The 22,175-nt window shown below is 35.8% G+C and overlaps 1 pseudogene; it reads left to right on the forward strand.

The window, feature by feature from the left end:
• Positions 1-19,415: 19,415 nt before the first annotated feature.
• Positions 19,416-21,742, forward strand: LOC105032720 (uncharacterized; annotated as a pseudogene).
• The last annotated feature ends 433 nt before the right edge of the window (positions 21,743-22,175 follow it).

The following is a 22,175-nucleotide window of genomic DNA, read 5'->3' on the forward strand; positions in this document are numbered from 1 at the left end:
CAAAATATAATAGCAAGAACACAGTGTATAGAAATTTCAGCACAACAACCCCTTAAATGAGCACAATAAATGCAATAAAAATTCAATACTTAAGGAGAAGAAGATTTTGCTGAACACTCTCAATGGATTGGCACACTTGAATGCAGTTGGAGAGTGGTTGGAGAGCTGATTGAATGCTTCTTTCCTCTCTTTTAGGGATTTTCTGAACTTTCACGGATGTGAGCTTTGAATGCTTAAAAACTTATTGATTTTCCACCTTAAGAGAGCATTTGTAACCTTCATTTAAACTTGAGAGTGTCTTAGTGTCAATTAAGAGCCGTTGGAGAGTGTTTATGCATATTAAATGTATTAAAAATAGACTGAAAACTAACCATTATGAAGCTCCCCCAGATAGGGTCGTTCCATATGGGATGCCTCACTGGCAATGGGACGTCCTATGGGATGCCTCATTCGGTTAGACAAAAAATTGGTTCTCTATTTTGGTCTCAGGATCTCAGGGATCGTCTCACTGCATGTCACAAGCTAAAACAGTGCGTGCCGACTATCCAATGAAAGGAGATGACCCAGATGGATCGTCCCATTTTATTTCAATCCAATTTTTCATATATTTAAGGTTCAAAACTTACCAGAACACTTTCAAATACTCTCAAATGAATTTAAATCAATTCGACACTTTCAAAAAGCTTCAAAAATTTCTCCAACTTGCAAAAACTTTAACTTTGATATACTTGATAGAGCTTCTCAAATTCAATATTTTAGACTGCCTGAAATATCACTAAAATATTTTTTAAAGATAAAAAATTCATTAGTAGTCTCCTCTAATGATTTGTGATCATCAAAATCAATTTTTGGAGGAACAATCTCCTCCTTTTTGATGATGATAAAATATTTAAGTGTTCATAAAAGAAGATCCATAAAGCTCAAGGGATTGAGTTTGTGAAGTACTTGTAGGAACATGCCAAAGATTAAGCATAGAATATCATGAGATACATATTTTTAGCAAGTTGTAATGTTTTAAATTATTTTACTGAAAATTATTTGTGAAGGTATCGAAATTTTTCAAAAATTATTTTTAATCAGCAAAATCTTTTTCTTTCTTGTATGAGACAGATGAAAGTAATTATTTTGACCATTTTGAAAATGATCTCCCCTTTTCTTATATAAAAAGTGGTTAAGTTGTAAAATTTTTCTTATTGGAGCAAAGAAATTTCTTCTTCTCTTCTTTGTTTTTAGTATTAGAGCACTATATATTAAAGGAATCTTTCTTTCTCTTTTTTTATTTTGACATCAAGGCAAATTTGAAAATATCAGAGCAAGAATCAAAAGAGAAGGTGTTAGAGCATTTTGCAAAATCAAGAATAGATGTATCAGGATATTTTGATATCAAAGCAAAAATAAAAATATCAGAGCGCTCAAGAAGAATGAATGTATCAGAGTATTTTTCAAAAAATATCAAAATAAAAGTAAGGATAGACGTATCAGAGTAAAAGATGGGCGTATCAAAGTAAAATACTGTACCGTATCAGAACAAAATTTAAGAAAATTGGCAAAAAAATTTAAGATAGACTACTTTCTCAATAAAAATTCAGATAGACTGGACTACACTACTTTCTCCCCCTTTTTGACATCATCAAAAATTGATTAGAGAGAGTAAGATTTTTAATAGTTGTACATCAGGTATCAGAGTAATAGTGCATTCATTCAAATATAATAGTCATTCATTCAGTCACATATAAACAAAAAGTGATACCAAGATAATGGATAACCTCACATATTAATTACAACAAAAAGAGAGGTTACAAGAGTCATAATATATATCCATGAGCATAAACCTCTCATACATTTAACTACTAAACAAAAATACAATAACTAAGCAACCTAAAAGTCTAATACTAAATGATCAGATCAGTGAGAATGGGCATCGAGCTCAAAATCATGACAAGTGTAACATAATCAGCCTCATCCTTGACCAAAGGGTCTGGTCTGAGTGGAAGATGTCGGGGGATGGAATGCAATGTGCTGGACAAAAGCTGGCTCACTGGATGCGAAGGGTCTAGATTGAAGATGAATCCTAATAGCATCTAGCTGGGACAAGACCCCTCTCACTGAAACTCGAAACCCATCAAGATTAGAAGAGACGAAGTCCCTGGAGTCTCTGATATCTACTCGGATTAGCTCAAGTGAAGAACGAAGCTGGATGTGGAGTCTCTCTATCTCTTGAGTCAAATCAGCCAACTGAGGTGAAGAGGTGCTAGATGTGCTCGCTCCTGCCAATAGAGAATCTAAAATCAGTCTGATCTCCCTTTCAATATCAAAGATCCTGCCACTGAACCTGAAAAGAAAACTCTCTACACTCTCCGGTCTAGAGCTCAGGTCAGATAAAAGCTGCATCAATGAGGAAATGTGTGGCACAACTGAAAAGTTTGAGAAAAAGTCAGAAAAAAAACTCGATGGAGGCTGACGATACTGCTGCTGCTGCTACACCTACTGGAGGATCTGCTCCTGATACTGCTGAAACAGGTGGAGCTAATGAAGAACCTAATTCTGAAACTACTACTGCTGAACAGATAGAATGCCTGCCACTCTCTCAACTAATAGTCTCATCTCATCCTCCCCCAAACTAAAAGATGGCATGGTACGGCTCGAAGATGAGGGTACACTAATTGAGGGTCTTGCCTCAGACTCTGATACAAAGTGAACATCAGGGCTCTGCTTGGGCTTAAGTGGTGATGAGGGACCCTTTCCCTCAGCACGCTCCTCCTCCTCCTCGACTGTAGCTCCTCGACCCTTGGTCCAATGACCATCTGTTGGGAATAGTGTCCCAAAGCCAATCGTCAGCCTGTTGACAGTTGTGTTCATTTTTGTATATGTACATGAATTATGAATTAATAAAAATTATTTTGATATTTTTTATCATAAAATATTTCATCTTCTAATGAACTCCTATGTTGTGGTAAAGTCCTTAGGACTATTTAGACTCGATAAAGGAGGATTTATCGTTTAGTCCTTAAATCTGTTCGCGATCAAATGATACGTTGTTACCAAAGACGACAACGTTTATCAAGCACAGGTCGTTGTGTGCCATATAGGTTGGTTGTCCTCTTAACCAATGAGTGTGGAGACACTGGTATGACATACAGGTGAGATGTAAGGGTACATCTGCACTGACGTGACCAACTCCGGAGCTATTTCTGCTGTCAAGATTTGCTCCGATGGAATATGAGTATAAATATCCCTCCGATCTGAGACCGCCACAGTGACTTGCAAGCAACTCACTGTACTTAGGCACTGGACTACCTGAATTTTTAATTCAGTGACGGAAGGCTGCTGGGTATAGTCAAGTACTTCACTTGTCAGTGCGTGTGTCAAGATAAGATTGACCACTCCAGTTTAGGAACTGGATACAGTCGTGTTTCAATTTAGCAAAACCTTGGTCAGGGTAGTCTTTGTGAGGAGTCACAGGACTATTTGAGTTGAGCACGATTCGGATGATCTAATCAGGGTTGACAGTTTAACCCTGAGTCGTCATAAACACAGAGGTCAAAAGGATGAATTATACAGTAACCATATTCACGTAAGTTCTGAGTGTGGCGATTGTGACCATTCGACCTATCCGATCGTCGGGTACCATTGCTAGATGATCACTTCGATTAGTACAAGAATTGGTTCCTGTGCTATCGGCTTAGGTTCGAACCTTCGGGGTCACACACATTAGAGGTTCCTATCTGATCTGATAGCTGGTGAAGAGTCCTTTATGTTTGAGATTCTGTGATCGAGAATCAAGATTCTCTGATCATGAATTCTACACATTTTGGGTACCGAGGTCAAGAGTCCCACTGGTTTAGGACTCTTCGATCAGGGTTACATATCGATGAATTCTGATGCCCGATTACCCATTGGATTTGGACTCAATATTTATGAAAGGTTTAATTAGTAATTTGATCACTAATTAACTCAATTTGATTGAGTAATAAATTTTGGATCAAGTCCAATTGAATTAGATTTAGTTGGGTTTGACCCGATTAGGTTAAGAGTTGACCTAATCGTCGAGATGGTTTGGTCCCTGATATGATCAGGGGTTGGGCTTAATCAATTCCTGATTTGATTAGGATTTTATTGAGCCTAATTAAGCCTAATTAAGTTGGGTTTAAATTAGTCTAATTGGGTCTAACTTATTTGGTTCAATTAGGTTGGTTTAAATAATGAAACCACCTTGACCCATTCTCCCTGCGCCACCTCACTTCCACTGCGCCCATTTGAATTCACGAGAAGGAAATTCTCATGAATTTTTTCTCACACAAAGCCCTCCTCACACTCTACTTTAATGTGCCAAATGAGTGGATAAGGATGATTAATTGGCCATTCAAATTCAAAACAAAAGTTTGAATTTGAATGAGTAACCAATCTTAGCGCCTTGACCTTATCCTCTTTTAATGCCCCATTTATTATACGAGAAAATATTTCTCATGAAATCACTCATAGACAAATTAAGCTATATTGATAACTAAAAATTATTAGGTCCTAAAAATGCCAACCCCGAACACTAGAGGGGTGATCCGAGACACTTACCAAAAGTGGCTCAATGACCGCACCACCGTTCGGTGCATTATGCTGGCGGCAATGAATGATGAGTTCCGCCGCAGGTTCGAGAACATCCAACCACAGGAGATGCTTCAAATATTGAACGACTCCTTTGGCATGCCTGACGACGTTGAAAGGCACAAAACTAGTTGTGCCATTTTCAATGCTCGGATGAGGGATGGAGCCTCAGTCACTGATCATGTACTGTACATGATCGAAATGATTGAGCGCCTAAGTAAACTAGGCTTTCCCCTACACGAGCAGCTCGATAAGGATGCGATCCTTAATTCTCTGCCCAAATCCTATCTTCCCTTCCTTACTCATTTTTGAATGACAAAGCCTGCAGTGAACTACCATGGCTTGTTGGGGTTGCTGCAGAACTTTGAGAAGGACCACCAGCTCCATAAGGAGTCGGTAAATATTGTGGGAGAATCTTCTTCTGGTCGTCGACCCTTTAAGAAAGGAAAGAAGAACAAGAAGAAGAAGAATAAGAAGGTGCAGTCGCATGCTGGGATGTCTGCACAGGGTCAGACCAAGAAGCGCAAGCCCGACCAGAGCCAGGCGGAGTGCTTCTTTTGCAAGAAGCAGGGGCACTGAAAGAGGAACTGTCCTCTATACATTGCCTCACTGGACCCGAACAGGCCGAAGAAAAAGGTACTTATATAATAACACCTTGCAACTTTTTCATTTGTGATACTACTGCCTGGATATTGGATACCGGAAGCCCTTATCATATTTGCAATTCGATGCAGGGTCTGCAGGTCAGTAGGAGATTTGATGAAGGCAAGAGATTCCTGAACGTTGGAGATGGAAGCAAAGTTCCAGTTCTAGCATTAGGAATCATGAACCTTGTAATCAATTCTCAAAATATAATTTTGAGTGAATGTCACTATTGTCCAAGCTTTTTATTAAATATTATTTCTGTAGAACTTTTGGCCATGAACGGTTATCAATTTTTAATAAAAAAAATATTTGTAATATTATTTTGAATGGTGGTATAATATTTGTTGGATAACTTAATAATAGAATTTTCTTTCTATCACAACCTGTTAATGTGGTTCAAACCTCCAGTAAATGTCCTAGAATAGATAATGTGTCAGAAGTCTACCTTTGGCACTGTAGGCTAGGTCATATCAATAAGAACAGGATAAACAGGTTGGCTCAAGAAAGAATTTTTGAAGTAGGTGATTATGAATCACTTTCAACCTGTGAGTCCTATCTTCTTGGTAAAATGATCAAGTCACCTTTTACTGAAAAAGGTGAGCGAGCCAGTGAACTCTTGGCTTTGGTACATTCTGATGTATGTGGACCCATGAGCTCAAGTACAAGAGGTGGACATTTCTACTTCATAACCTTCACAGACGACCTATCGAGGTATGGGTATGTCTATTTAATGAAGCATAAGTCGAAGTCATTTGAAATGTTCAAACTATTCCAAAATAAGGTAGAAAAATATACTGGAAAGTGTATTAAAATTCTTCGATCTGATCAAAGAGGTGAATACCTTTCCAATGATTTTCTGACATATCATGGGGAGAATGAGATTTTCTCTCAGTGGATACCTCTTGGAACACCACAGCATAATGGTGTGTCTGAAAGGAAGAATCTGACCTTATTGGACATGGTTCGATCCATGATGGGGTTTGCTGTTCTGCCGATCTTTCTTTGGAGATATGCGCTCAAATCGACTTGTTACCTTCTAAATAGGATTCCGAGTAAGTCTGTAACCAAAACGTCATATGAGATATGGATAGGACGTAAGCCAGTACTCTCGCACCTTAGGATTTGGGGGTGTCCGGCTTATGTTAAACGTTTAATTACGGACAAACTTGGACCTAGGTCTGACAAGTATAATTTTATAGGGTACCCAAAAGAGACCAAAGGATATTACTTCCATCTAACTGATGAGCAAAAAGTGTTTGTCAGCTTTAAGGCAATCTTTTTGGAAAGAAAGTTCCTTGGTGAAGGGACTGTTGCCTCTAAGGTCGAACTTGACAAAATTCGACAGGTGAAAAATTCGATGTAAGTTGCGAACCTGAATCGGATTTGATTAGATCAGATCCAAAGCCCAATGTTCAAGCACCTTTAAGGCGATCTGGTAGAGTACCATGTCAACCGGACAGATACTATGGTTTCTTAGTCCAGGACGATGATCCTATCGAACTTGATGAAAACGATGAGGATCCGATCACCTACATGGATGCAATGCAGAGATCCGACTCTGAGAAATGGCTAAAGGCCATGAAATTCGAAATGGAGTCCATAAAGGTCAACGATGTGTGGACATTGGTTGACCCACTCGAAAGAGTAAAATCCATAGGATGTAAGTGGGTCTTCAAGAGGAAGAGGGGCGCAGACGGAAAGGTGGAAACCTATAAAGCCTGTCTGGTTGCCAAGGAATATCGTCAACGTTATGGTATAGACTATGATGAGATGTTTTCTCCTGTGGCAATGCTCAAATCCATTAGGATTATGCTTACAATAGCTGCCCATCTGGACTATGAAATCTGGTAGATGGATGTGAAGACAGCTTTCCTAAATGAAGAGTTAGACGAAGAGGTGTATATGATACAACCTGAAGGATTCACATCCACAGATGAGTCTAAGGTGTGCAGACTACAGAGGTCCATTTATGGACTTAAGCAGGCATCCCGGAGTTAGAACATACATTTTGATAGGATGATCAAAACGTATGGCTTCATTAAGAATGGAGAAGAGACCTGCATTTATAAGTGGGCTAATGGTCCAGTAGTAGTATTTCTTATATTGTATGTGGATGACATTCTCTTAATGGAGAATGATATCCCTGCATTACAGAGAATAAAGATTTGGCTGTCGTCACAGTTCTCCATGAAGGATCTGGGAGAAGCTTCCTACATCCTAGGGATGAAGATCTATAGGGATAGATCTAAAAGGTTACTTGATTTATCCCAGTCTACATACATAGATACTATGCTGAAGAGGTTTAGCATAGAGAATTTCAAGAAAGGCTATCTACCGATAAGCCATGAAATTTCTCTCTCGAAGAGGGATTGTCCGACAACATCTCAAAAGAGAGAGCGTATGGGTAGGATTCCATATGCTTCGACAGTGGGATCTATCATGTACGCCATGACATATACACGACCAGATGTGGCATACTCACTAGGAGTAGTGAGTAGATACCAATCTGATCCAGAAGAGAATCACTGAAAGGTTGTTAAAATCATCCTGAAGTATTTAAGAAATACTAAGGACCAGTGGCTTGTTTATGGTGAATCAGACTTGAGACTTATAGGGTTTACAGACTCTAGTTTTCAGTCTGATCATGATGACAGTAAAAGTGTATCGGGATTTATTTTTACCCATAATGGTGGGGCTATCTGCTGGAAGAGTTTCAAGCAACACACAGTGGCTGATTCAGTTTGCGAGGTGGAGTACGTCACTGCATCAGATGCTGCCAAAGAAGCGGTGTGGCTGAGAAAATTCATCACCGAGCTTGGAGTAGCACCCTCCCTTGTTGGTCCAGTTCTGCTCTACTGTGACAGCTTTGGAGCCATTACTCAGGCAAAGGAACCCAAGGCACACCAGTGGACAAAGCATATTCTGCGCCACTACCATCTCATCTGAAAAATTATGGATCGAGGTAACGTCGACCTTCAGAAGATCGACGGAAAGAAGAACCTGACCGACCCATTCACTAAAGTCATTGCGGTGAAGGAGTTCGATGACTACAAGTCGAAGATGGGTATTAGATATTGCACCGATTGGCTTTAGGCCAAATGGAAGATTGTTGGGAATAGTGTCCCAAAGCCAATCGTCAGCCTGTTGACGGTTGTGCTCATTTTTGTATATGTACATGAATTATGAATTAATAAAAATTATTTTGGTATTTTTCATCACAAAATATTTCATCTTCTAATGAACTCTTATGTTGTGGTAAAGTCCTTAGGACTATTTAGACTCGACAAAGGAGGATTTATCGTTTAGTCCTTAAATCTGTTCGCGACCAAATGATACGTTGTTACCAAGGACGACAACGTTTATCAAGCATAGGTCGTTGTGTGCCATATAGGTTGGTTGTCCTCTTAACCAATGAGTGTGGAGACACTGGTATGACATACAGGTGAGATGTAAAGGTACATCTGCACTGAACGTGACCGACTCCAGAGCTATTTCTGCTGTCAAGATTTGCTCCGATGGAATATGGATATAAATATCCCTCCGATCTGAGACCGCCACGGTGACTTGCAAGCAACTCACCGTACTTAGGCACTGGACTACCTGAATTTTTAATTCAGTGACGGAAGGCTGCTGGGTGTAGTCAAGTACTTCACTTGTCGGTGCGTGTGTCAAGATATGATTGACCACTCCAGTTTAGGAACTGGATACAGTCGTGTTTCAATTTAGCAAAATCTTGGTCAGGGTAGTCTTTGTGAGGAGTCACAGGACTGTTTGAGTTGAGCACGATTCGGATGATCTAATCAGGGTTGATAGTTTAACCCTGAGTCGTCATAAACACAGAGGTCAAAAGGATGAATCATACAGTAACCATATTTACGTAGGTTCTGAGTGTTGCGATTGCGACCATTCGACATATCTGGTCGTCGGGTACCATGGAGACCACATGGCATCGATCATCAAGAATGGTAGATTTAGGAGAAACTTGGAGACCACATGGTGCATCAAGTAGATATCTCGACCAGTCATCAAATCATATCTTTCCCTCTGGGGAAGAAAATTCTGGATACCATGTGGTGGAGCAATCTCATCTCCATGCTCAACTCCTTGGCCTCAATTTTCATAGACTCTTCCACATCCTCTCTTCGTAAGATGGTCCTAAGCCCGATTTCTTTTCTTGGAAGCTCATCTAGGCAACTCCCTTCACAGGGCATCTGAAGATGTCTACCCAACCTAAGAGCATTAAGTATAATTTGGACACCCTTGACAATTGACTTCAGAACTCCATCAGTGAAAACTAAATTCGAATAAAACTCCTTGACAAGATCAATGTAAATGGGCTCGGATAAATTACAAACAAATCTCCATCCTTGCTTAATCAGTTTTTCACCAAGAGAAAATCCATCATTCCTCAAGAAATGGAAGTCTATATTTCTTCCCAGGGCTACTTTCCTTGCAGATAAAAGGATCTTACTTGGGGTGATCGATGGAGAGGCTTGAGCTGGTGCTTGAGCAGTCTTTTTCTTTCGTTCCTCAGCCTCCAAGGACCTCACTGACTTCCTTCTTTGCGGCAACCTCATTTTGAGAGCCATTATCCCAAAGAGAGTAGGAGAATCGATCAAAGAGACAGAGAAGGATGAAGGATGGATGGAAATGAGGAGAAAAAGATTTTAGGATGATTGTATCAGATTTTGAAGATTAGGGCTTGAGATTTTGATGGAGAGCAACAGGGAGATGATTTTGATTAAGGATATGTTGAGAGAATGTGTTTGCCCTAAAATTTATGATAGAAAATAAAGGTTTTTGGGCGGTTAAGGGGATGGATTTGTGGGATTATGGCCGATGGAGAGCTTGAAGAAGGGTTTCGGTATGGGACGAGAAGAGGAGAAAGAAGCACAGTAATTGAGTCGCCCCACTTAAGTTTTAAGAGAGAAATTTAAATAGATTGGCTTACACATAATCCATTCAACCGATCAATTGGGATGCCCCATGGGACGCCCCATTTAGGAAAACATCAGGCGATGTAAAAATAAGTTAAAAAAGAGAAAAAAATCAAGAGAAAAAAAATTTGAAAAGGCTTATATCAACTTGAGATGATCATGAAGAGTCTAGATAAATTTTGGTATGATTTTTGATGGAATATTTCAACGAAAAAAAATCAAAGATTATATCTGAATAACACTGATGATTTTTTTAATTGATTTGAAATAATCCAAAAAAAAGATAGATACCTCCCAAAATTAAGATAATGATGTCAAGAGATTTTGGATAGATTTTGGAAGTAAAATTATGATACTAGAATTATGATTAAACATCAAGTAGAAGGACCTAAGATGCTCAATTCTCTTTTAATTTTATAAAATTTAATTTCATTTAATACTTTGATAAAAATATCAGCTAATTACTTTTCAGTATTTATGTATTCAAGTGCTACATCATTATTTTGAACATATTCTCTTATAAAATAATGTCTAATTTCAATGTGTTTTGACCTAAAGTGTTAAATTAGATTTTTGATCAAATTAATGGTACTAGTGTTATCACATCTTATGAAAATATTTTTAAGTTCAATACCAAAATCTATGAGTTATTTCTTAATCCACAAAATTTGAGCACAGCAACTTCTGACTGCAATGTACTCGGCCTCAGCCGTGGATAATGCTACCAAATTTTACTTCTTGCTAAACCAGGAGATTAAGTTCACTCATAAAAATTGGCAAGTTTCACTAGTACTTTTTCTATCTAGTCTACATCCAGCAAAGTCTGCATCTGAATAACCTATTAAGTTCATAGAAGATTGCTTTGAGAACCAAAGTCCTAGGTTTTGAGTTCTTTTTAAGTATTTGAAAAAAATTTTAACAGTATTTAAGTGAGATTTCTTAGGGTTTGACTAATATCTAGCACACATACATACACTGAATATTACATCCAATCTACTAACAGGGAGATATAGCAAAGAGCCTATCATACCTCTATAAAGCTTTGAATCAATATTCTTTCCATATTCATCTTTATCTAATTTACAGAAAGGGGTCATAGGTGTACTTACAATTTTTGAGCTCTCCATTTTAAATTTCTTTAATAATTTTCTTGTGTATTTACTTTGGATAATGGAGATCCCTTCCTTCATTTGCTTGATCTGGAGTTCGAGGAAGAAAGTGAGTTCTTCCATCATACTCATCTCAAACTCTCTCTACATGAGCTTGACAAATTCTTGATACAAAGCTTCATTAGTAGACCTAAATATAATATCATCAACATATATTTGTATAACTAAAATTTTTTCATCTTTTCTTTTTATAAAAAGAGTTGTATCAACTTTTTCTCTTAAAAAACTATTTTCTAGTAAGAACTTACTTAATCTCTCGTACCAAGTCCTAGGAGCTTATTTTAAACTATAAAATACTTTGTTTAACTTAAATAAATGATCTAAAAATTTATGATTTTTAAAATCTGAGGATTGCTCTACATATACTTCTTCAGCAATGTAACCATTTAGAAAAATACTTTTAACATCTATTTGAAATAATTTAAAGTTCATGAAACAACCAAAAGCAAGCAGCATTCTTATGGCTTCTAATCTAGCAACAGGAGCAAATATTTCATCAAAATCAATTCCTTCTTGTTGATTATATCCTTTAGCAACTAATCTTCTTTTATTTTTAATTATATTTTTATCTTCATCTAATTTATTCCTATATACCCATTTTGTTCCTATTATGAGATGATTTTTGGGTCTAGCAACAAGTATCCATACATTATTTCTTTCAAATTGATTTAGCTCTTCTTGCATGGTAATTATCTAGTTATGATCTTTTTCAGCTTCATCTATTATTTTAGGTTCTAAGTGTGAAACAAAAGCTACATAGTTACATACATCTTTAAGAAAGGATCTAGTTCTTACCCTTTGAGCTGGATCATCGATAATTATTTTTTTAGGGTGATTATGAATATACCTCCATTATCTTGGAAGATTATCTATATCTTGAGATTGTACTTGAGTATTCTGATCATTGATGATTTCATCCTCAAGTTTTTCTTTCAATTGTTCTTTGTTTCGCTAATTTGAGTTACTGATGGTGAGCTCTTTTATTCCATCTTCTATATTACCTGCATCATCTGCATCCTTTTTCTTCCTTGATGGAAGAACATTAGCTCCATCAAAAACTACATGAATTGACTCTTTTACTACTAGTGTTCTTTTATTAAATACTCTAAAAGCTTTGCTAGAAGTGAAATAGCCAAGAAAAATAGCTTCCTCAGATTTAGCATCAAATTTACCTAAGCTATTTTTGCCATTATTTAAAACAAAACAGTAGCAACCAAAAATATGAAAATATCCTATGTTAGATTTTCTACCATTCCATAATTCATATGTTATTTTCTTTAAAATTGATCTTATTAAAGCATGGTTTAAGATGTAACATACTGTGTTGATTACTTCTGTACAAAAATATTTTGAGAGCTTACTCTTACATAGTATGATACGGGTCATTTTTTCAAGGGTCTTATTTTTTTTTCTACTACTCTATTTTGTTGTGATGTTTTAGGTACTGAAAATTTATGATCTATGCTTTTTTCATCACAAAATTTTTCAAAATCTTTATTTTTAAATTCAGTGCCATGATCACTATGAATTGAAATAATTGGTAAATCTTTTTCATTTGAAACATTTCGATAAAACTTAAAAAATACTGAAAATACTTCATCTTTAGATACAAAAAATAAAATTCATGTGAAATACAAAAAATCATCAATAATTATAAAATCATATCTTTTACCTCCTAGACTAGTTGTCCTTGTAGGATCAAATAAATCCATATGTAAGAGTTCTAAAGGTTTAGAAGTTGAAATAATGTTCTTAGATTTAAAGAAAACTCTTGTTTGTTTATCTAATTGATATGCATCATAAATTTTATCTTTATCAAAATTACTTTTTGGCAAACCAAAAATCAAATCTTTTTTAATGATTTTAGAAAGTGTGTGCATACTAATATGTCCAAGCCTACGGTGCCAAAGCTAACTTGTCTTATTTATTTTAGCATTTATGGCCACAAGATATTGCATATTTTGCATAGAAAGATTATCCAAATCAACCATGTACACATTGCTATGCCTATGTCCAATAAATCTAGTACTATCGTCAAAAGGACAAGTTATAATGCACATACATGATTCAAAAACTACTTTATAATTTTTATCACATAATTGACTAATACTTAAAAGATTATGCTTGAGATCATCTACAAGGAATATATTTTCAATATAAGTGGAGGGAGTGATACCAATGTTACCAATACCAATGATCTTTTCTTTGTCATTGTCTCCAAAAGTGACCATCCCTCCATTTTTAGCTTCCAATATGATGAATTGAGATTCATCACCGGTCATGTATTTTGAGCACCCACTATCAAGATACTACTTAAATTTTATTGCTTGGGATGCAAGACACACCTGCATATAAAAAATTAAGTTTTAACTTTAGGTACCCAAGCTAACTTGGATCCTTTGGGATTAATCATAATGGTTCCTTTTAGAACTCATATTTTTTTAATATTTATATCAACAGGTTTATTTGATAAATATGTATAAGCTTTATGTCCTACTTTGCTACATTTAAAACAAGTAATATTTGATAATTTACTCATGGATGCATTAACAAAAATATTTTTTAAAAATTTTTACTTTATAAGAGTATTATAGTCAAGTCTGATTTTATCATACATAGCTCTTTGACTATCAATAATTATTTAAATTTTGTTTGAATTTAGAGTAAATCTATCAACTATAGGTTTTAACTTGGTTACTTCTTTCTTTAGATCCTGATTTTCTTTTACAAGAGTTTTGTTTAATTTTAAAATTTTATCTTTTTCTTTTAATAGAGTTTGATGCTTTATTTTTAATTCTTTATTTTTGCTGTCTACTTCTTCCTTTTCTTTAGCTAATGCTTGGTTTTTCAATTTCAAATTTTTATTTTTCAATCCTAATTTTTTTAGATCATTTAAAAGTTCATGAAAAGCTTCTTGCAGTTTATCATAAGAAAATTCATTTTGAATTTTAGGGATTACCTCATTTTCATGTACCATAAGGCATAGATTGGTTTCTTTATGGGATTCTTCATTTGTGATGGAGTCATCATTGTCACTCCATGTAGCCATCATTGTCTTTTTTTTTTGAACTTCTTCTGACCTTTCTTGAGCTGAGAATAGTCTGATTTGAAGTGGCCCGATTTCTTGCATTTATAATAGATGACAGGCTGCTCTTTTTCTTTACTTGGCTCCCTCTTAGCTGGAGGTCTTCTTTTGATCCCTTATCTTTTTTTCTTCATGAAATATCTGAATTTTCTGGTGATTAATGCTAGGTCCTCATCTTTTTCACTGTTTTTCGATTTTTCTAAATCTTCTTCTTCTTACACTGTTGTTTTGAGAGCAATTATCTTTTTTCTTTGGGTCCCTTCTTCAAAATGTTGCTTCATGGTTAGCTTGTGAGTTATGGGGAATCCAAGTAGCTCCTCCAAAGGTAGAGTGTTTAAATCTTTAGCTTCTTGAATCGCAGTGATCTTTGCCTCCCACGATCTTGGTAGAGACCTAAATACTTTTCTCACAAGATCACTATTAGAATAACACTTACCAAGTCTTTTTAGACTATTTATGATGTCAGTGAAATGAGTAAACATTTATGTTATTGATTCTTTAGATTTTATTTTAAATAGTTCATAGTTGTGCACAAGCATATTAATTTTAGACTCTTTTACTTGGTTTGTGCCTTCATATGTAACTTCTAACCCATCCTAAATTTTTTTTAGCTAAATTACAAGTAAAAATATGGTTAAATTTATTTACATCTAAGGCATAATATAAGATATTAATGATTTTAGTATTAAGCTGAGCCATTTTCTTATCAAATTCATCCCATTCACCTTCCGACTTAGGGAGAGACACACTATCAATCAAATTTAATGAGTGTGTGGGATCCATTTACTTTGATACTCCACATATCATAGTCAAGTGTTTGAATAAAAATTTTTATCTGAGCTTTTCAATAGGTATAGTTTGACCCATTGAAAAATGAAGGTCGGTTTGTGAATTGCCCCCTCTACTAGAGATGTGCCAAATTAGACTGCCATTGATATTTGGCTCTTGATGGTTAAATCAAGCAAGGACCAGAGCAGCTGACTTTGATATCACTTGTTGTCCAGATATGGAGCCCAAGAGAGAGGGAGAATTGGATCTTTTTAAAATTTTTGAGATTAGTGCACTCAAGTAATGTGCTAAATTATTGAGTGGAGTGAATTGAATAGATATGAAAATGAAATCAATCACAAATGATAGGTAAGCAAGTATAAAATACAAAGAATAAATAAAGAGATGTAAACACAACAAACATAAGATATTTATAGTAGTTTGGTGCCGACCTTACACCTACATCTACTCTCCAAGTTCCTACTTGAGAATTCAATCTACTAAAAAAATTTCTAGATACAAAACATCGGATAATCCCAACCCTTACTATCCAAGCAAAAATACTTATTTTTTGGATACAAGACAATCCATAACACTCTGATTTCAAGTTTGGATCAATCTATCCAAGTTTTGGAACATCCCAAAACTCAAAACTCAAACTACAATAGCAAGAACACAGTGTACAGAAATTTCAGCACAACAGCTCCTTAAATGAGCATAATAAATATAATAAAAATATAATACTTAAAGAGAAGAAGCTTTTGCTGAATATCCTCAATGGATTGGCATACTTGAATGCAGCTGGAGAGTGGTTGAAGAGCTGATTGAATGCTGCTTTTCTCTCTTTTAGGAATTTTCTGAACTTTCACGAATGTGAGCTTTGAATGCTTGAAAACTTATTGATTTTTCACCTCAAAAGAGCATTTATAACCTCCATTTAGACTTGAGAGTATCTTAGTGTCGATTAAGAGCCGTTGGAGAGTGTTTAATGCATATTAAATACATCAAAAATAAACTAAAAATTAGTCGTTACGAAGCTCACCCAGAATGGATCATCCCATATGGGATGCCTCACTGGTAATAGGACATCCCATGGGATGCCTCATTCGATCAGACAAAAAATTAGTTCTCTGTTTTGATCTCAGGGTCTCAGGGGTCATCCCACATGGGTATTCCCACTGCGTGCCACAAGTCAAAACAGTACGTGCCGATTATCCAATGAAAGAAGATGACCCAGATGGATCACTCTATTTTGTTCTAATCTAATTTTTCATATATTTAAGGTCCAAAACTTATCAGAATACTTTCAAATACTCTCAAATGAATTTAAATCAATTTGACACTTTCAAAAAATTTTAAAAACTTCTCCAACTTGCAGAAACTTCAACTTTGGCACACTTGATGGAGCTTCTCAAATCTAATATTTTGGACTACCTAAAACATCATTAAAACATTCTCTAAAGATAAAAAATTCATTAGTAGTCTCCTTAAATGGTTTGTGATCATCAAAATCAATTCTTGAAGCAACAGATGCTTTTGGGAGTCTTTTTGCTTTTTGTTCAAGAGAATCCTTTGGATGATAAGGCTTTCACTGACATCTCTATAGTTGATCTCCTCATTCACATCTTCATCATATACTTCATCTTCATAGTGTTGCTCAACTTGATCTTCATCCTCCATAGTAATAGCAATGTTACCTTGACAATACATCCTTGGTTCTGGTTGTGGACATTGATTTGATCTACACCCTAGCTGTCTACATCTATAACAAACATCTAGCATAGGTCATGCATAGGAATTTTGAGTAGCTTGGCTTGGTGTTGGAGCATTCTGACTTGGTCCCTCACTCTGATCATCTCTCCTTTGGATTTGATCAGAACGAGGGACTCTAAGGTATGCCTACTCCATTGTGGAGGCTGTAATGGTAGTGCGAAATAGTTGCTCCTCGATACACCTAATAACATGGATAGTATTATGCATCCTAATAATAGATTGCAGTTGCATCCAATCTTAAATGGGTTGTCGGAGTCTAGTAATAAAACAAGCAACCTTCTGGGACTTGGTCTCATGAGTTGATTGTGGGTACAAAGTCATCGAAACTCCGAAGCATACTTACCCATAGAATGACTTCCCTAGCAACAATTATGATATTGTTGGTATAGAAACTGATAATAATCTAGTGGAAGGAACTCAATCATCCTTCATATCTTTGCCCAAGTTGCAAACTTGCAATTGGTGATTTGAGAAAATGACATTGAGTATAATGAACTTCTTCCCACCAAGCTACAATACAGTCTCATAACTTGTGTAAAACAAGTCTCATCTTTTGCTCCTCAAGTATGCCAATATACTCAAAGAAGTTTTTCACTTCATAAAGCCATTGCAATACTTCCCCAATAGAGATGTAGCTACTAAATGGAGGAATCTCATTCTTCATATGGCTCCCTCCAAACAAGTTTCTATGACCATGTTGGGATGTTTCTTCTAGCAAATCATTTTTATCACTACTTTCTATTATATTGATAGGAAACGGGCAATAGATACCTTGGATCCGAATATGATCATTCGCCCCTGCATATACATTTCGATGATCCATCCTTGGGTTCAGATTTTGATGGCCCTAACCCCTAAGACAAACATCAACACCCTGACGTTGGTTGGTGTAGATCTCCTTTTGGTAGTGGGCACGACTTGCCATTTGACACAGTTTCGTACTTCTACCTCCATTCTTCTAGATGGTAGTTGATCACGTCAACCCTATTCGATAGGTCTCGAAATACCACCATCACATCCACCAAAGAGAGGGCCACGGGGTGATTGCCTGTGGCGTTGCTCTCGCTTGTAGCATCATCGAAGGCTATGGATCGAATGTCAAGGAAGATTCGAAGCTCTGATACCAGCTGATACAACTCGAAGTATGAAAAAAACAAACCTGAAGCATAATTCAGGGCTCTCGAATAACTTGAGAAGAAAAACAAACATCGAAGCTATGAAAATCTCTAAGATAATTGAAAGTAGGAAAAGTGATTCAATTCATTGATGCCAAAGACCTTCAAGAAGTTATAATTTATAGGCACAATAACTTGTGCTTGAAGAAAAAGAAAAGATAAAAAAACTCTTAGCTAGCTTTTACTTGAAGAAAAAGAAATCTAAGTATAAAAATTAAATCAAATAATTTGATTAATCTCTAATTGACATCTTCCATATATAAAAGATTCTGCATCACTTATCTTACATATATAAAATATCTTACATCAGTAATAAATGAATCCCAATAATCTGTCAAATAGTGGCTTCATAGGCCCTGACAGCCTACCAGTTTCCAGCATAACATCCTACAGCACCCTCTCAATATAAAAGAGATAAGCAGGAGATCCTCAAAAAAGGCCTGAACTCCTGGCGAAAAAGACTGGTGCTCTCTCTCTTACCCACCTTTCTTCCTCCTTTGAATTGTTCTCTAAGTTCTGAGTAACTTAAGTATCGAAAGATCACCCATCAGACATGCTCCGATGAGAAAATTTTTCTTGCAGTTCTCTCAGCCATGGAGGGCATGCAGCTCGCATCATGGGGTGCATTCAACTAACCTCCCGATGTGGAGTCACCGAAGCTCAGCGATAACAAAATCAATACTAAGATAGGAAGAATTAGAGTCTTAATAACTAGCATTCCTAAAGTAATCAACCCCCTTTGTTGCATTTATCCTAGGGCTAATAGCTAGTTGAAACCACTTGCAAATGGTTCATGTTACATCTAGATTCTGGCTTAGTAAAACTTATCATCCAATCCACCTAGGAGGCATGAGTGTTAGCAAGCTTTTATCCTCAAAGTCAATAAAGTGCAAAACATCATACCAATTAACTTAGATGCCCTCTCTTACCCCACCCCCCTCCGAAAAAGAAAACAAAGAAAAAATAGAAACAACTTAGATGCCCTCTATTATTTAATATATTTTCTCCTATCCTTGCTAAAGCCCTGTTACTCTACTTTCAGCTAGGCTGCTAATAAATGAACGAGATAGCCCTCAGTATCTCGAAAATCATGGAGAGCCCAAAACCACCGGCATCCCATCCCAGGGCTTCTCCTGTCCCCATGTTTTAGCCAGCCCCTATATATTTACTCTCCTTCCTCCTTTCTCATCAAGCTTGCCAAAACAAACTACTTTCCTCCATTCATATCTTCCAAAAAATTAAATTATTCACAAAGAGAGAAGACATGAGCTCTACAAGCAAGATTTCTTTGATCGTGGAAGCGAGCATGGGGGCAGTGGAAGCGCTCAAAGACCAAGCAAGGCTGTTGTCATATCTCCAACTCAAGATCGTGGATCAAGGGTCATGACAACCACCACACACTCATAGAGAATTCTATCCACAAGCATGTAAGACATCTCATCATCATATCAATGCATCATAGTAAAATAAAATTTAAATAATTATTATTTAATTTTAATTTAAATAACTAAATCAAATATCTTATATAAAGTTTTACTAAAAATAATATAAAAAAATGGATCTAAGTTTAACAAAGTTGATAGTGCTAAATCTCACACCTTTAAAAGCTCTCTTCCAAAATTAAAGCCCACACTCATAATTAATTATTTGAACCTAAAAAATAAAAAAAAAAGATAATGAGCTTGATAATCCAGTAAGTAATGAATATCTCAACTAGATTTTTTAGATATTATCATAGATATGATCTTTGAAAATAAATACCATAAATAAAATAACAACATATTTCACACTAATTCAATGTAAATCAAATCATTCAATTATTCATATATAAACATAATCATAAATTCGATTCGAATCAAAAATACATATAACTCAACAGCTTTTAACTATGACCAACGTTTAACCCCCATTAGTGGGGTCCACTGAATACCAGCATACAACCTTCACTAATAAGGTCCACTAAATATCAGTGCACAACCTTCACTAGCAGGATTGACTGAGTACCAATGTATAATCTTCATTGATGGGACCCATTGATAACCAATGTATAATCTCCTTTGATGGGGCCCATTGATAACCAATGTATAATCTCCATTGATGGGGTCTACTGATTACAAACATATAATCTCCATTAGCTGGGTCTACTGAAGCATAGTTAGACTGAGAGCACAATTCGATCCATATCAAACTTTTTTTATATCAGAATATATTATAATTTTTACAGAACATATGTATAATCAATAAACTATAGTATTTTAGAATCACTTTTCACATAATTTGATAAATGATGTATAATTTTAAAAAATAATTATTTATTTTTAAAATAAATATGAAATATCTCGAAAAGATGGTTCATTACTTATCTTTTCTTAAAATATAAAATAAATAGATAAATTAACCTTGAGGAGATTCTTCAGAATTTATTATTTAAAATTATATTCTTATATTAATTCTAATTTTAAACTAGATCTAAATAAATTTTAAGTCAAAACTCTACTTAAGATCAGATCCTTTATTAAACTTGATCAAAATCATCAAAAAATTTTTTTTTATTGAATTAATTTTAAAAAAATAATTTAAAAAAAAATCTATTAAAAAAAAATAATTTAGAGAGAATATAGAAAGCGAAAGCAAAACTTTTAAAGAGAGACAGGCAAAAATCATATCCAGAGCAGGGAGAGAGAAGCGATAAAAACTCTCTCTTTTTTTTTTAATTTTTTCCTTAGACCTGCGCAGTCCTCTCTCTCTTCTACTTTCGCGGAAGATAGAATGGTCTCTTTACCCCATCGGCCACCCTCATGACTGGAAGATCAGGCCACGCCGGTGACCAATGAGCCAAATCCGACGACCGGCGATGACAACTAGCGGTGGAAAAAACCAAAACAACATGGACAAAACAGGGGATCCGAAAAATAGATTTTTCCAAGAGTTTTTTGGCAACAAAATCAGCACAAATTCCAGATTAAAACCTAAAAAGGATTGAGGGAAGATTATAGAAGATATTTACCTGATTTTGGATGGATTTGATCTGATATTTGGTGGCCAAAGTAAGACCAAACAACCGGTATATTGAGAAGAAATCAGAGAAAAGAATGGCAAACTTCGATGATTCTCAATGAGCAAAAATCAAAGGTTTCAGGGCCTTTAAATAGAGCTTCTTCTGGAAGTATTTGTGATCAATTTAACTTGGATTTTCGAGAGCTTTTGGGTCTCCCAATTGGAAGAGAACTTCCTTCGAGAGTTCTCCTCGTGTTCCTGCTTCCCACGGTAAATCAGTTTCCAACACGTGCAGAGCATGTGCTGGCCTTAAGAAATCTTTTTTCTATTTTTTTTTAAGATCCATTAAGATTTCTAGGTTTATGGATTGGGGTATTACAGTTGTGCCGTTGGAACTATGCCATCAGATCTCTCAACTAGCAAGCCAAGAATAGAATCGGTTCCTTCTCTCAGGCCAGGAGAATGTCTTCTTCTTCTTTTACCATTGAGAAGAGGAAAAGAATAGAGGGGACTGATGAGAAGGCCAAGTGATTAGAGGCGGCACTGAGAAAAGCCACGTACTTCAAGTACTTGAGCTGTTGGGGTCCTAATTAGGACTTCAGAAGCAGGGGAGATCCAAAAATATAACTAGTCTCTGTTTGGATATCTCTGCATCTAATTTTTTGAGAACTTTATAAATATGAGTATTAAGATATACTACGATTTTTGAAAATGGCCTTCCATACTTTTGTTTCCTCTAAAATTGCTTGCTAAGGTTTTTTCACTTGGGTGCTTATGTGATCTTCGAATTTATTAGATATGAAGTCGAAATCGATGTAGCCCATTAAATGGCTGAGGCATTTGATTTTGATCAATCCTCTCTAGGATACAAAGGATGGCAGGAAGTTAATTATAGGACCAAATTGAGAACACTTATGGTAGTGGCGAATTAATAGATACATGCAAAGTCTCCTTTTATGTAGGAAAGTAGGAATTCCCAACAATAATTCTACAAAATATTTATCTTTAATCACCAAAGTGTTTGTCT

The sequence above is a fragment of the Elaeis guineensis genome, chromosome 5 (genome assembly GCF_000442705.2).
Source record: "Elaeis guineensis isolate ETL-2024a chromosome 5, EG11, whole genome shotgun sequence".
In the NCBI taxonomy this organism is placed as follows: domain Eukaryota; kingdom Viridiplantae; phylum Streptophyta; class Magnoliopsida; order Arecales; family Arecaceae; genus Elaeis; species Elaeis guineensis.